Raw genomic sequence first — 14,666 nt, 5'->3', positions numbered from 1 at the left:
CCAGAAATAGCCCATAGATCAGAGAGTCCTTTGTTACGCAGCTGATGGAGACGAATCGTGACACAGAGCTTGCACCCATCTCCACACCCTCTTAGCAAGTCAGAAAAGAGATGGGTGACTGTCTCTTCTCCATCACTGCCATCCCGGATGCAGCATGCATTGGGGAAACCCTCTCACCTCATGCTGTGAGGTCTTGGTGCTAATTGGTGAGATCTGGTGAGGCGACGTTGTTTACACAGTTTACTCAAGGAACCAACCCACAGTCTCCACCGTGTCCCTGTCCTACAGTGCCTGCAGGACATTCTGTACTGACCATCGCCTGATAGGCTTATGGTCAGAGGTGTTTAATTGGAAGAACTATTCCACAAAGAACATGTAGTGACATCATCCAGTTGACTGGGATATTGCAAGATAACAGGGCCAGATCTCTCCTCCACAACACCAGCGACAGGTAGAACCTCAGCTTGTTACCTCAGATCTACACTCCTCCAGATACAGACACACACAAAGGTGGTCATCAAGATGAGAACAATGCAGGAACGTCCACAACACTAGCCTTGTGCTCCCTGGAGGTTGCAGCCTGAGATCTCCTGAAACTGGTTTCCTTCCACAGTGCCCACATTATGGTGTCATTAAGTGCATCTAGTTTTCACATAAAGTCTCCAAACCAGTGTACTTTAGATGCTCCAAATCTTAACTTGGATCCAAGTTTTAGTTTTAGCTTGGATCACATGTGAGATACCTGCAGTTTGTGCAATGGAATCTTTCAGTAAACTTAATAATCAGATCAACTACTTAATTACGCACTCAACTCACACAAACTTATTCAATGGATACAGTGATGGTTGTGAGAAGAGAAAAAAAAATCAGAAAAGAACAAAGAGATAATTAAATGTATTTCAAGTCTAGGAAATATGGAATAAAAGGAAAACTTAAAGTCACTCAGCCAAAATCATCTTATTCATTCTTAACATAAAACTTGAACATTTTTGTTGCTCATTTCACAATCAATTTTTTGCATGAAATTACTTCCTGTAACCAGAAATATTCAAATAATTTGAACAACGCACATCAAAGTTGCTGGTGAACGCAGCAGGCCAGGCAGCATCTCTAGGAAGAGGTACAGTCGACGTTTCAGGCCGAGACCCTTCGTCCAGTCCTGACAAAGGGTCTCGGCCTGAAACATCGACTGTACCTCTTCCTAGAGATGCTGCCTGGCCTGCTGCGTTCACCAGCAACTTTGACGTGTGTTGCTTGAATTTCCAGCATCTGCAGAATTCCTGTTGTTTGCAAATAATTTGAACTTATGCATAGAGATTTTTTGTGATCTTGACTTGAAACTCATTGGAAGATTATAATAATATTGGATAAGTTCACAAAAAAAAGCATACAGAAGTTTGCCTTTATGTTTGAAAGACTTATAACTGAAACAGGAGATACTGTTGAGCTAAAAAAGCAATATTTTCTAAAAGGAAAGTACTCGTTGAAGTGAGAAAGTCAAATATTACAGATCTGAACTTGGAACCCAACACCCACTGAAGCTCACTTGCATGGTGTTGAGGGACATGTCATCAATCAGCTTTGGAGAGGTACATCAAATTTGATGAAGCAAAGTTTATATATTTCAACAACATTTTTATTAATCCATGTTAGCTGGGTTTCCTGAGTTTCGAGAAAACAATCAGATAAAAAGGTTCTCTATCACTGCACTTAGTTCTTGGTCAAGAGGAAAAGAATTGTTTCCTTCAACCACATCAGATTTATTTAAAAGCATAACCCTCTCTTCAACAAACTTCTTCATCATCAAGCCTCCTCTGCAATTACCATTCCCTTGAAGCACCAGATGCTAATTCTCCTTATACAATCTATCTTTACCCCTGATGTCCAATTTTCCACTAGTATCCCTCTGTTTTCTGTTTACCTCATCCAAAAACATGGTGACCTTAGTATCAGGCTGCTTCCCCAGCATTTCTTCTCCTAACTGATCCAGGATCTGTGGGTTTTTCTGGGCAACTGAGACTAATTTTACAAGAGAAATTTCTTTTCTTATGTATGAAAATAGATGTACAGACCATTAATTTAAAAATTCACAGTGCTCAGAGAAATTCTTCTCAGTTAAAGGCTGGAAAATTGGAATTTCCACCAATTAAACCTGCTGACCTCCAGGTATGAACCTCCATTTTAGTAAAACTCTTAGAGTATTAGCTTCACACATCAAAGTTGCTGGTGAACGCAGCATCTCTAGGAAGAGGTACAGTCGACGTTTCAGGCCGAGACCCTTCGTCAGGACTAACTGAAGGAAGAGCTAGTAAGAGATTTGAAAGTGGGAGGGGGAGGGGGAGATCCAAAATGATAGGAGAAGACAGGAGGGGGAGGGATGGAGCCAAGAGCTGGACAGGTGATTGGCAAAAGGGATATGAGAGGATCATGGGACAAGAGGCCCAGGGAGAAGGGATAGTGGGGGAGGGGGAAACCCAGAGGATGGGCAAGGGGTATAGTCAGAGGGACAGAGGGAGAAAAAGGAGAGTGAGAGAAAGAATGCGTGTATAAAAATAAATAACGGATGGGGTACGAGGGGGAGGTGGGGCATTAGCGGAAGTTAGAGAAGTCAATGTTCATGCCATCAGGTTGGAGGCTACCCAGATGGAATATAAGGTGTTGTTCCTCCAACCTGAGTGTGGCTTCATCTTTACAGTAGAGGAGGCCATGGATAGACATGTCAGAATGGGAATGGGATGTGGAATTAAAATGTGCTCTGTCCGCCAGAGAAAGCAGGATCTCCCAGTAGCCACACATTTTAATTCCACATCCCAATCCCATTCTGATATGTCTATCCATGGCCTCCTCTACTGTAAAGATGAAGCCACACTCAGGTTGAAGGAACAACACCTTATATTCCGTCTGGGTAGCCTCCAACCTGATGGCATGAACATTGACTTCTCTAACTTCCGCTAATGCCCCACTTCCCCCTCGTACCCCATCCATTATTTATTTTTATACACACATTCTTTCTCTCACTCTCCTTTTTCTCCCTCTGTCCCTCTGACTATACTCCTTGCCCATCCTCTGGGTTCCCCCCACCTTTCCTTCTCCCTGGGCCTCCTGTCCCATGATCCTCTCATATCCCCTTTGCCAATCATCTGTTCAGTTCTTGGCTCCATCCCTCCCCCTCCTGTCTTCTTCTATCATTTTGGATCTCCCCCTCCCCCTCCCCCTCCCACTTTCAAATCTCTTACTAACTCTTCCTTCAGTTAGTCCTGATGAAGGGTCTCAGCCTGAAACTTCAACTGTACCTCTTCCTAGAGATGCTGCCTGGCCTGCTGCGTTCACCAGCAACTTTGATGTGTGTTGCTTGAATTTCCAACATCTGCAGAATTCCTCTTGTGTGGAGTATTAGCTTGTTACCTTGGATTGAATGTCATTTATTAAAAACTTTGACAAGCTCATTAAACTGCAACTGTCTAATGAGCTTCATGTTTTATTTCAATATTTTGTTTGTTAGTGCTGGAAGCCATTCTTTGTACTAGCTTGCCATTGAAGTTATGGCATTCCCAAATTAGTTGCTGCATCACATATTAATTATACTCCTGAATATCAAAGGGAGATACGTCGAGACAAGTCCATTTTTGTCATTTTTAGCGGCAGGTTATGTTAACTAATGCTGCGAAACTCCCGAGAGCTTATCCAGACTGAAGCATGAATGTATATGCACAAGAACAAGAATAAATCAACATAACAACAGCACAAATAATTCAGCACAAATCAGGTTCAACCAAGAGAGGGTGTCGCTGAATACAGCACACAAAATGCTGGAGGAACTCAGCAGGTCAGGCACCATAACGTCAACTCCTCATTTCCCTCTATATCTGATGCCCAACTTGCAGAGTTCCTCCAGTATTTTATATGCGTGGCTCATGATTTCCAGAATCAGCAACATTTCTGTGTGTCTCTCTCTGTTTGTGTTGGAAGTGTGCACTGAAGCTCTCTAAGGTTCAGATGAGTACGACAGTCCACAGAATAAGGACATGGTCTGAGCCTCCTATGCTGAGCTGAAAGAATAAATAACAGTTACTGTCAACCTATTCTGCTGTTTGACATGAAGAAGTGTAGTCATTTCCCCTTAGCATTTAATGCATTTATGATTTCCAAGACCCCAGTTCCTTTCTAATTTCTTTGTTGAGTTTTTACCCCTATCTCTTCTAAAACAAGGAGCTTGTTTGGTAACAGCCTTCTATATTTGACATAAACTTTCTTCTTCTTTTCCCTGATCTAAACATCAATATCCTTGGTTAACCAAGCTAATGATCATGAATACCAAGGAGACCAGTCTTTACATGTGTGGCAGCAGTTTGGTCTGGCAGGCTGACAAGTAATAGCAATGATAGTGGAGGAATGGTACAGACGGGAGAACGAATGCTGTCTTCTTGAAAAAAGATAGCTAATTCGTGCTTCACAGAACTGCTGTCACTCCCTTTAGGACTCTACATCATAGTATGAATCACAGGTACTTCTCCATCCATCGTGAGTATTCACTCCTTCCTTTACCAGTGCAATGTGTACCGTCTGTAATGATAATAACCCCAGCTCTCTCAGTCACAGTCTGACTGTACATGGTCTGCAGGGTGATATTAACAGCAGTATGAAGGTTTACTGCAACACTCAATTTGCATAGCTGCTCTTTGTGATACAATGGAAATTGCAACACAGTCAAACAGATGCCGAATCACACTTGGGCCCTGTTGCTATGCTCGTGTACTTTGAGTATTGGCAGCAATTTCAGTGATGGAACAAATAGATTCTACTCCCTACACTAAGTTCAGTACCAAGGTGGGACCAAGCCACTCTGTGATTTTAAATAAAGATATGCAGCCTGGGGAAAAATACACACGCAGGGCAGAAAATACTTTTTCAGGTCTTTAATTCCTTTATCTGTTTTAGATGTTTTAATGCAGTCAGAGGATATCAAAAGAAAAACGACAAAATGAATTTAAAAGAGAACACAGTTCCTGCTGTTACAATCTCAGTTTAATTTCAGATTACACCCTTGTTATGTATGCAGTATGAAAATAACTAAAACAAAATATACAAAACCAATGCGGTGGAGGCAATTCTAAAAAAATACAAACAATATTACAATCCCACCAACCCTGTACCTTATACACGACATCGAAAGTATGAATAAATACATCTTATCTGAACTAAGAGGTATACTCACTTTGGCACACACACACTTAACTTCCAAACACATATAGGCTAGACACTGAAACAAGTTCTCCTCACTCCTGCTACATAAACAGAGATTAACACGTTCACATTATTCTGTTACATTCACATTTGGTCATGAAACAATAAAGAAAGACAAGAATAAACTTTTACAAAATATTGCCTTGGAGTTTATATTACAAAAGCCTAACCCACTAGGCCGATAAGGAACTTCGCACAACTACCTTATCCAGTGCCGATACCTTACTTGCGAAAATCTAAAGCATTCACATGTAAAACATATCAAGTTACCGATATTCTACAAACGGTTGTAGATTTACAAACAAGAATAAACAAATTTACATGGATATTATTCACCTTTCCTCACCATATGACTAGCATTCGATGTCCTTTCTAGAACCTTGCAACTCTCCTTTCTACTCCACCCGTGCAAAATGATGTCACCATTTTCTCTTAAAGGCACAGGTAGCTATTTTAGCATTACCAGAGTGAATATATAAGTGCACTTTAACAATAAAAAATGATATTCAACAGTCACCTGGTTACAGGTATTCTGAGAGACTTTCTAACTTCAAGAATTCATTATTTCATTATCTGTACCACAATGATGTCCATAACCTTTCCATTAGAAATGACATCCGAGTCCATATTAGTACATCTTGTAGAAAATAAACTCCCAAAACTTACTTACTTACATAACTCTAAACACTTACTTACTCCTTACTTACTTACTGCCCATGTCACCACTGGCATTTAGGGCAGCAATGAAGGCCCTCCATCTTTTGTGGAGTTCAGGGCTTCCTTCACCATGTCAGTAGCTTCCTCTTGATTTTCACTACTGGCAGTCATGCAAGTCCAGGGTCCAGACCCTGGAATACTATCACACTCAGAGGTAGCACTTCATTGCTGTTTCTGTAACAATTTTGTTTTACTATTCAGGGTTGATAGCCCTGAGGTGAACCCCCGAACATGGGGGACCTGTGCACCACGCTTAGTCTGACCACTACCCTTTGACCTGTTTGGCATGGGTGATCCTACCAAGAGCCGAAGCATAAAGCACTGACTGCAGCCAACATATCTCTCTGAATCATTGAAGCACGCAAGCATCCAAACCACAACAAGGTTGTGGTCCTTTTGAAAGGCTCCAGAAACTAATCAAGAGAAAACACAGGATCCCTGGAAAACATACCTTCTTAGTTAAAAAGGATCTTGTCCTTTCTTGGTGTATATGACGAATAAACTGTTCTCGGGCTTCCAGCCGGATAGAGGTATTGATTAAACTGATATTTTGATGAAAAAATCTGCCATCTTCTTCAGGGATGATGCCCGGGAATGTCTAGTCCAGTGGTATTTATACCCCGATTGTCCATCTCTCCTGATTGTTTATTCCTCGTCCAATCAGCTTTCCACTCTCCCACCTTGTTTACATTCACATTCCAGTTCTTACTTAGAGCGAGACTTTCGTCTTTGTTAAAATTCTTTTCCTCTAGTTTTATTTTCAATGACTTATCTTAACAGGCAGAACTAAAAGCAATTGGCATGGCACAGTAGTTTTGTGCTGTCGATGTCAATCCCATGACCATTGCAATTTCTCTGGGTAACCCAAACAGATACACCTCCTGTACTCCTTGATGCAGTTTTCCACAGCTATACACTTAAGAAACTTACTCTGATGAACGTTTCATAAACCAATATACTTACAATATTACTCAAATATAACTGAAATATTAAATACACTACATGCCTCCTTACTTAGCTACAAACTCCAGCTCAATATAGAATGCATCTCACTCAAATATGTAATATATTGCTCTCTAGTAATCTTATATATATATATACACACACATATATTTACAGTATACTATATAATAGTTACTTTATAGGTACCTCAGCATAGTAAATTTTAAATTGTCCTACTGAAGCCAAAGGATTTAAGCACCATGGAGGATTTCTTACTCTTGTGGGATATTGTCTTTCCTGATGGGGATGGGGGCGGACAGACATTTGCTCTGCTTTGCAGGTGAGACTTGTGGCTGTGAAACAAACTCAGCTTCTGGTGCCTCCCCTCTGGTGGTTGTAGGAGCTGACTCTAGTACTACAGAAAGTGGTTCTGACAGCTCTGGGCACTTTTCTTCTTTAACAATTGACTCTGCTCTACTCAACTGATGGAGTAAATAATTTCCACTGTGTGGGAGAGTGGTCCAGTTCTGTCCTTAATCTTTCCAAATACCACTTTTAATCACCTCTGTAGTCACTCACCAGGACTGTTTGCCCAGGAGTGAAACATTTTTGTTTGAGGAGCCCGCAATTTGCCTCATCTGTTTGTCCTGCATACCCCTTCAGAGACTCAGCTTAAGGAGCACATTGATTTGCGGGAATAACTGAAACTGTAATCCATTGCCACTCATTAAGTGTTCTGGAACTTTGGTTCTTGAGGAGGGGTTTCTCAACACATTAACAGTGTGTAGTGGAGATTACTGGGAACACTTCTGGTCACTTTGTAGCTGCATCCACTACTACCAAGAAACTGATGCCCATGAATGGTCCAGCAAAATCCACATGAATGCTCTGCCAGGAAAATTCAGGCTGTTCCCAGGGACAGAGAGTTGCTTCTCACAGCATTATCTGGACGTGACTGCATCATGAACAGTGTATGGAGAGCTGCTCAATCTGCTGATTTCTCCCTGACCACCAAACAAAGCTTGAGCCAACATTTTCATTTTCGCCACATAAGGCAACCCCCTTCAAGGGCAAGTTCATTGTGGCATTGGTAAAAATAGGGGATCTGAAATTTCTGCTGCACATTCCACCCATTTTGGCTTGCCACATAGACATGAGACAGTGTGGGGTACTTCCTGGTTTCCCTTTGGAACTACTCTGCTGTAATGGGGAGACTTTACATTTGGGAGAATATATCAAGAGGAGTGCCCTCTTTTGTAAATTTTTTAGGTATTTCCTTTTCCAAAGGTAAATAGGACAATCCATTAGCGTTTCCATGATTAGTTGTCCTCTTGAATTTGCTCTTGTAATTATGTCCTCCAGGAAACAGAGGCCGTCTCTGCACTTGTGTTGCTGCTGTGGGCGGAACACCTTTCTGTGGTTTGAAAATAGACACTAATGGTTGATGATCAGTAATGAGGGTAAACTCTCTCCCATGCAAGTACTGGTTGAAACATTTTCCACCCCAAACCAGACTCAAGGTCTCTCTGTCAATCTGTGCATAATTTTTCTCTGCGGCAGTAAGGAACGTGTTGCAAAGTCTATGGGGCATTCATTTCCATCACTCATAACATATGCTATGACTGCACCTATACCAAAAGGCAGGGCGTCACAGGAAAGCTTCACTAGACGATGTTGATTATAATGTAAGAGTACAGTGTCTGACATCACCATTTACTTTGCGTTTTGGAACACCAGCTCACACTGATTTTGTATTGCCATTTCTTCCCAAACTGTAGTAAGGAGTTCAATGGCTGAAGCACAATAGCCAGGTTTGGCAGGAACCTGTCATAGTAATTGATAAATCCTAAAAGGGACTGCAACTGTGACACATCCTTTGACCATGGGACATTGCTTAAATGTTCTTAGCACACTTCTGTAATACTTGTGTGTCAATGGTGTGACCATAGCAAGTAATGCCCTTTTTACAGAATTCTCGTATGTCGTGTTGCGCTCTGAGCCCATATTCTTCTAATCTTTTAACAGTGTCTTCAGGTTTTGGAGATATTCTTTGTCAACCTCATCGATAACAATGATGTCATCCAGGTAACACTGCGTGCCGGGGCAGCCTTGCAGCCCCTAGTCCACAGCTTTCTGCCAGAGTGCGGGGGCAGATTCTACTCCAAAAATAAGCCTATTATAGTGATAAAGCCCTTTGTGAGCATTTATAGTGAGAAACACTTTGGACTCTTCTTCTATCTCTATCTGTAGATAGGCCGCCGCTAAGTCTGCTAAGGTGAAGTATTTCCCTCCAGAAAGGTGTACAAAGATATCCTCTATCCTGGGAGGAAGATATTGACCTACTTTCAGTATTGGTTGATGGTGGCCTTAAAATCACCACAGATCCTGACAGACCCATCCTTCCTGTCTATTGTGACCACTGGTGTTGCCCATGGGCTTCAATCAACCTTGCTAAGAACTCGTTCAGTCTCCATGTGATCTAGCTCACTGGCTACTTTATCATGGATGATATAAGGAACCAAACAGGCTTTGCAAAACTTGAATGTGGTGTTTTAATTTAACACTACTTACCCTTGATATGCTTGAGTTTTCCAATGCCATCCTTAAACACTGTTGTGGCATCATCCAGTACCTTTCTTAATTTGCTTTTAGTTGCCTCTATTTCAGGTGATATGATTTGCAAATGGTGGATAGATCTCCAATCAAGTTGTAGTTGTCTCAGCCAATCACAGCCCCACAATGCTGGTCCTCCAGTTTTTAACCACATACAAGTCCAATGTGGCTTGTTGATCGTTGTACTTCATGGTTACGAATTTCATTCCCACAGGGTCTTAGTTGGATATCTGAAGACTTCAGTTCAGTATCTTTGAAATGCTACTCAAACTTATTGTGTGGAATGACTGAAACAACTGAGCCATTATAAAATTTCATTTTAATTAATTTGCTTGTCATTCACTTCTGGTGTAAGCCTTATTGCTTGTCTCTTTTTATTTTTCACATTGTAAATCTCAAGGCCAGTCCTGTGTCACTCAATAGTTAATTGTCAATAGTTCCAATTACTATCAGTGAATGTATACAATAGACAGCCTGAAATTTTTGCTCTTCACTGACATCCATGAAAACCCAAGTGCCCCAAAGAATAAATGACAGTAAAACTTTAGATCCACAAAGCACCCCCTACTCCCCCCTCTTACATGCACAAGCAGCAACAAAGCAAGGATCCTCACCCTCCCCACATACTTCAGCCAAAAAAGTATCATCACGCACTACCCACCAAGCAAGAAATAGCAAAGTCCCCAAGAAAGACCATGATCTACTGTACAAAAAAACTAATAGTTCACCCAACAATTCAAAGTACCACAGGCTCTCTCTTTCTCTAATAAAGGGGCAGAGAGGTGTCAGTCAATGAGAGAAGAGACCTAAACAAAACAACTTACTGATTTACAATGTTAAAGTCTGTCGCGGTGCTTTTTTTCCCAGAGTTCTCTGACTCGAGAGTCAGCAACAAACTCTTATCATTAGCAGAGTTTTCATCAACAGCATGCAAATTAGTGTTTTTTTTGAAACTGCAACTTGATCTTTTATCTTTTTCGTTTCCCTGTGTAGTCCATTTATTTTTGTCTGCCTGTATGTGTCTTACTTTATTGCATTTTCTGCAAATTTCACATTTAAACCTGCATTGGACTGGTGTATGCGAGCACCTGCCACAACAGTAAGACAATTTGTTTGGCCATACGGGTTTATATTTAGATATTGTAATTTTGTTCACACTCATTTTCTTTCCTGACTGCAACTCAATTGCATCTCTGGCTGCAGTTGCCATTGATACCGTGATTTCAACTGCTCTTTTAAATATGTGTTGTGCTTCAGTTAGGAGCCATTTTTTGTGTGCTTCGTTGTGAGTTTTCACAAACTAAATGATCTTTCAGTGCATCACCAAGCCCATCACTGAACTGACAATGATCAGACAATTTCTTTGATTCTGTCACGTTTGCTGAAATGGAAACCCCTTCCATTAGATTCCACTTAGAAACTTAAAGCATTCTGCAGTCAACAATTATTTTGGTTCTAAATGTTCCTGCATTATTATCACATGATCAACTAAGCTCATTCCAGCTGATTTGGCCTGAGCAGTCAAGCTTCTAAGCAATTGTATCCTTTTGCATTGCACTTGCTTTTCATTGACTATTTTTATTTCCTTCAAAATACTGCTCAATTCATCCAGTACACATCATCCAGTTATCTATTGTGCAATCAAATGCATCTATCATTCCGATGTAGCTGGCCATTTCTGTTTTTTTAAATTTTTTATTACAGCCACCCAGTACTCACTGTTTATGTACTCATGAATTTTGTCTGTTCTCTGCCTATTTTTCAACCCCCACCATCTTTCTCCCCTTGTGAAGAAATATGTTTTGCACTTTTTTTTTAACTCAAATTCTCTCTCCCCTTCTAAAGAAAAAATAATGTGCTGTGCTTCAACAGGTAAGTAGTCATCCCGAGTTCATTTTAAAACTTACTTGTTGCCACTGGTATGTTTTGTAACTCCAAAAACTAATTGAAAGAAAAGCACAGCAGTCTTGAAAAATGTTTCCACTTAGCTTCACTTTAGTGAGATGCTCACATACGATCTGGTGGCGGAATGACATATGCTATACACATATTTCTTACATATAACCCATAATGAATTATGTAAACAAACAAAAATGCTTAATCACACAACATATTTATACTCAATACTAAAATATTAAATACACTACAAAACTGGTAGCTCAATCACATGCTTTGTTATTATTCTAAATATTTCTGAAGCTCTAATAATATCCATTAGATGTTGTGCAGCCCTACTATCCTAAACTCAAAGGTATTCTACAGAATTTGTTCATAGGTGTGGTTTATATTGCAATGTGTTAAATTAACTTGATTTACAGAAAATATGCTATATTGTTGAATTGTTTCTAACTATATTTTCAGTGTTTTAATTTACTGAATATAAAACAAAACTATTCTTTTGCATCAAACGTTGATGGGTTTAGAATTACTGTAGTGTCTGTAACTTCGGTTTATATTTCATGCCTCTGTGATAGCAGAGTAACATAAGATTTGAGGCTGCCATTTGTGTAATTGATGATTTGCCTTTGGGTGAAATTAATTAAAAGAAGCATTTATTACAAATTCAAAAAATTAATAAACAAATGTACCTATTTTCATTTGTTGTGCATACATAATTCTAAACTTATATTGACATTTCAATTATAATCCCTTCATTCATTCACAGATTGTAGGCATTTCTGGCTATGCTAGCATACTTCCCATTCCTAATTATCCTTGAGGTGATAGAGAGCTGTTTTTGGAGCTCTACAGTTCATATAGTGAAGGTGCCTCCATAGAGCCTCTCCACTGGTCAGGGTCACTATCCTAGCTGTCTACATTCAGTCGATACACAAGCTAGTATGCAATCAGGGCAGTACGATATGTAGAGCAAGCTGTTGCCCATGGTGCAGGTTCCCTGTTTGCACTCATCTGATGAATGCAAAAGAACAGCAGAGACTGATAGAGTTTGGCAGCAGTGGCATGACAGGAATTGCTAGTCAGTGTTGAACTCAGTGTAGGACTGCATTAGGGGCTCCAACCCCAAATTTTTCCTCGGGGTTAACTCCCAAAGCCTTCCCCATGAGTGGGTATAGACTCAAGGCAGCAGAGATTTGAGATTAGAGTTTTACTTCTCCTGGATGAGCTGCAATTCCAGCTGACAAGCCCTATCTGCCCAGAGGGAGGAGTTTTAAGGCACCAGTAACCTGCCTCTACATTTTCTTATGTCAGTAGAAACAGTTCTGCCAGACTTAGGAGCTAAGCTACACGTGAAGGCCAGGAGCTGGATTTGGTTGTCAGAGGCTATTTGAGATGCATGTCGTTGGGAACATTTAAGAGGTAGTGGAATCTTATCCCCACCCTCCCCCACCACCATCTTCCACTGCCCCACCCCCCCCCCACCGATGTGACAATCTTAAGGAACTAGGTGCCTCCAGTTTGTTTTTGAATAAAAGAGCCCAAGACTTTAACCCAGTGATTTTGAGGGAACTGAAATATAGTTTTAAGTTAGAAGTAAGTGTGATTTGGAGGGACATTTGGATGAAGTGGTATTTCCCAGGTATCTACTGCCCTTATGCTAGAGAGTGGAGATCACTGTCCATGTAGGTATGGTTTGATGGTTCATTTTGCAGCCCCACTGCATGGTGATGAAAATAGTAAACACCCACTGTGGTAAGTTGTATGTTCAGTCACCAATTATCTTCTGAATGGTGTTAAGTATTTTTAGCAAAGCTCTCACTCAATAGAGCAGAGAATATTCTATCAGACTCTTGGTGTCTCTTGTAGGTGATGGAAAGGTAGCAAGGAGCTATATAGGTATCCCTAAGCAGGACCAAAATTGTACTGCCCGTGGCTGCTAAGGTTATAGAACCATCAAATAGTTAGAGGACAGAAGGAAGATATTCAGCTCATTGAATCTAAGTTGCTTCCTAGAATTCCTTTAGCCACGTTCCTCCACTTTTTTCTAGGTACTTGCAAACTATTCTCTCCCAAGTACCTTTAGAAATAATTGATTGATCCCAATTCCACCCCCGCCCCCATAGGCAGTGAATTCCAAAACCTAATCTCTAGGTATAAAAGATTTTCCTCATATGGCCCTATTGTTTTCATTTAACATGTTAATTTCTGATAATATGGCAGTACATTTGGTGGCATTGGCCTCTCCTGGTCCAATTAATGGTATAATTTGTTCGACTTTCACATCATCCTCATGATTGCAAGACGCTGCTGGATATTAAAAACACCAAGTATAGCAAGTCTGCCTCACTGGATATTGCTGGATCTTCACTTGTTGAGTTCCATGACATCACCTGCTACAGCCACCCAGGGAAGCAAGTGGAGTGCAGTCCAACAAATGGTGCAAATGATTGTTTTGGACATTTTTTCCTGTGATCACAAGACCCTATTGGACATTGGTAATGTGGAATACTGCAAGTCTGGTTCAACGGTTCATCGGCGAGATCGATGGCGGGGGTACTGCATAGCCCTCAGTTGTTGCACGGATCAAGTCTTCATGCTGCGGCATTGCATGTTACAGCCGCCCATGGGAAGCGTGAGGAAAGCAGAGGTGCGGTGGGTGTGCTGGATTCTGTGCTGGGTTGGGGGTGTGGCCCCTCCCAACATTGCTGCCCTCCAGTGGTCACTCAGCAGAAGACAAGCTAGATTGCATTTGTCTGTAGCTGCACAAGCGCATGATGAGGAACTGCTGCGTGGTTGTTCTTACAGAAATGCAGCTCCAGGCCAACATCCCATGCATCATCAATCTTCAGGCCATGCCACTCCAGCATCCGAGTGAATATTATTATTATTTATTTTTTGTGACTGTATGTGCGATCTTAACTATACATTACGTACTGTGTGAGACTATATATTGTGTTTTGCACCTTGGATTCGGAGGAGTGCTGTTTTATTTAGCTGTATGATTAAATGACAATTAAACTTGTACTGGAAGTTTAACTAAATCTGTGTCTAATGGTCCATGCTAAATGAAATAGCTTCCTTCTAGCCACTCAATTTAAACGAATCATGTCCTTATACACAGCTGCGTATATAATCTCCTCTCAGCTTTCTTTGTTCCCAGGAAAACGACTCTGGCATTTCCAATCTAACCTTATTGTGCAAATACTTCATCCTCGGGACCATTCTAATCATTAGTTATCTGCACCTTAGCA

The sequence above is a fragment of the Mobula hypostoma genome, chromosome 7 (assembly GCF_963921235.1).
Source record: "Mobula hypostoma chromosome 7, sMobHyp1.1, whole genome shotgun sequence".
Lineage (NCBI taxonomy): Eukaryota > Metazoa > Chordata > Chondrichthyes > Myliobatiformes > Myliobatidae > Mobula > Mobula hypostoma.
This window is presented reverse-complemented; position numbering follows the sequence as displayed.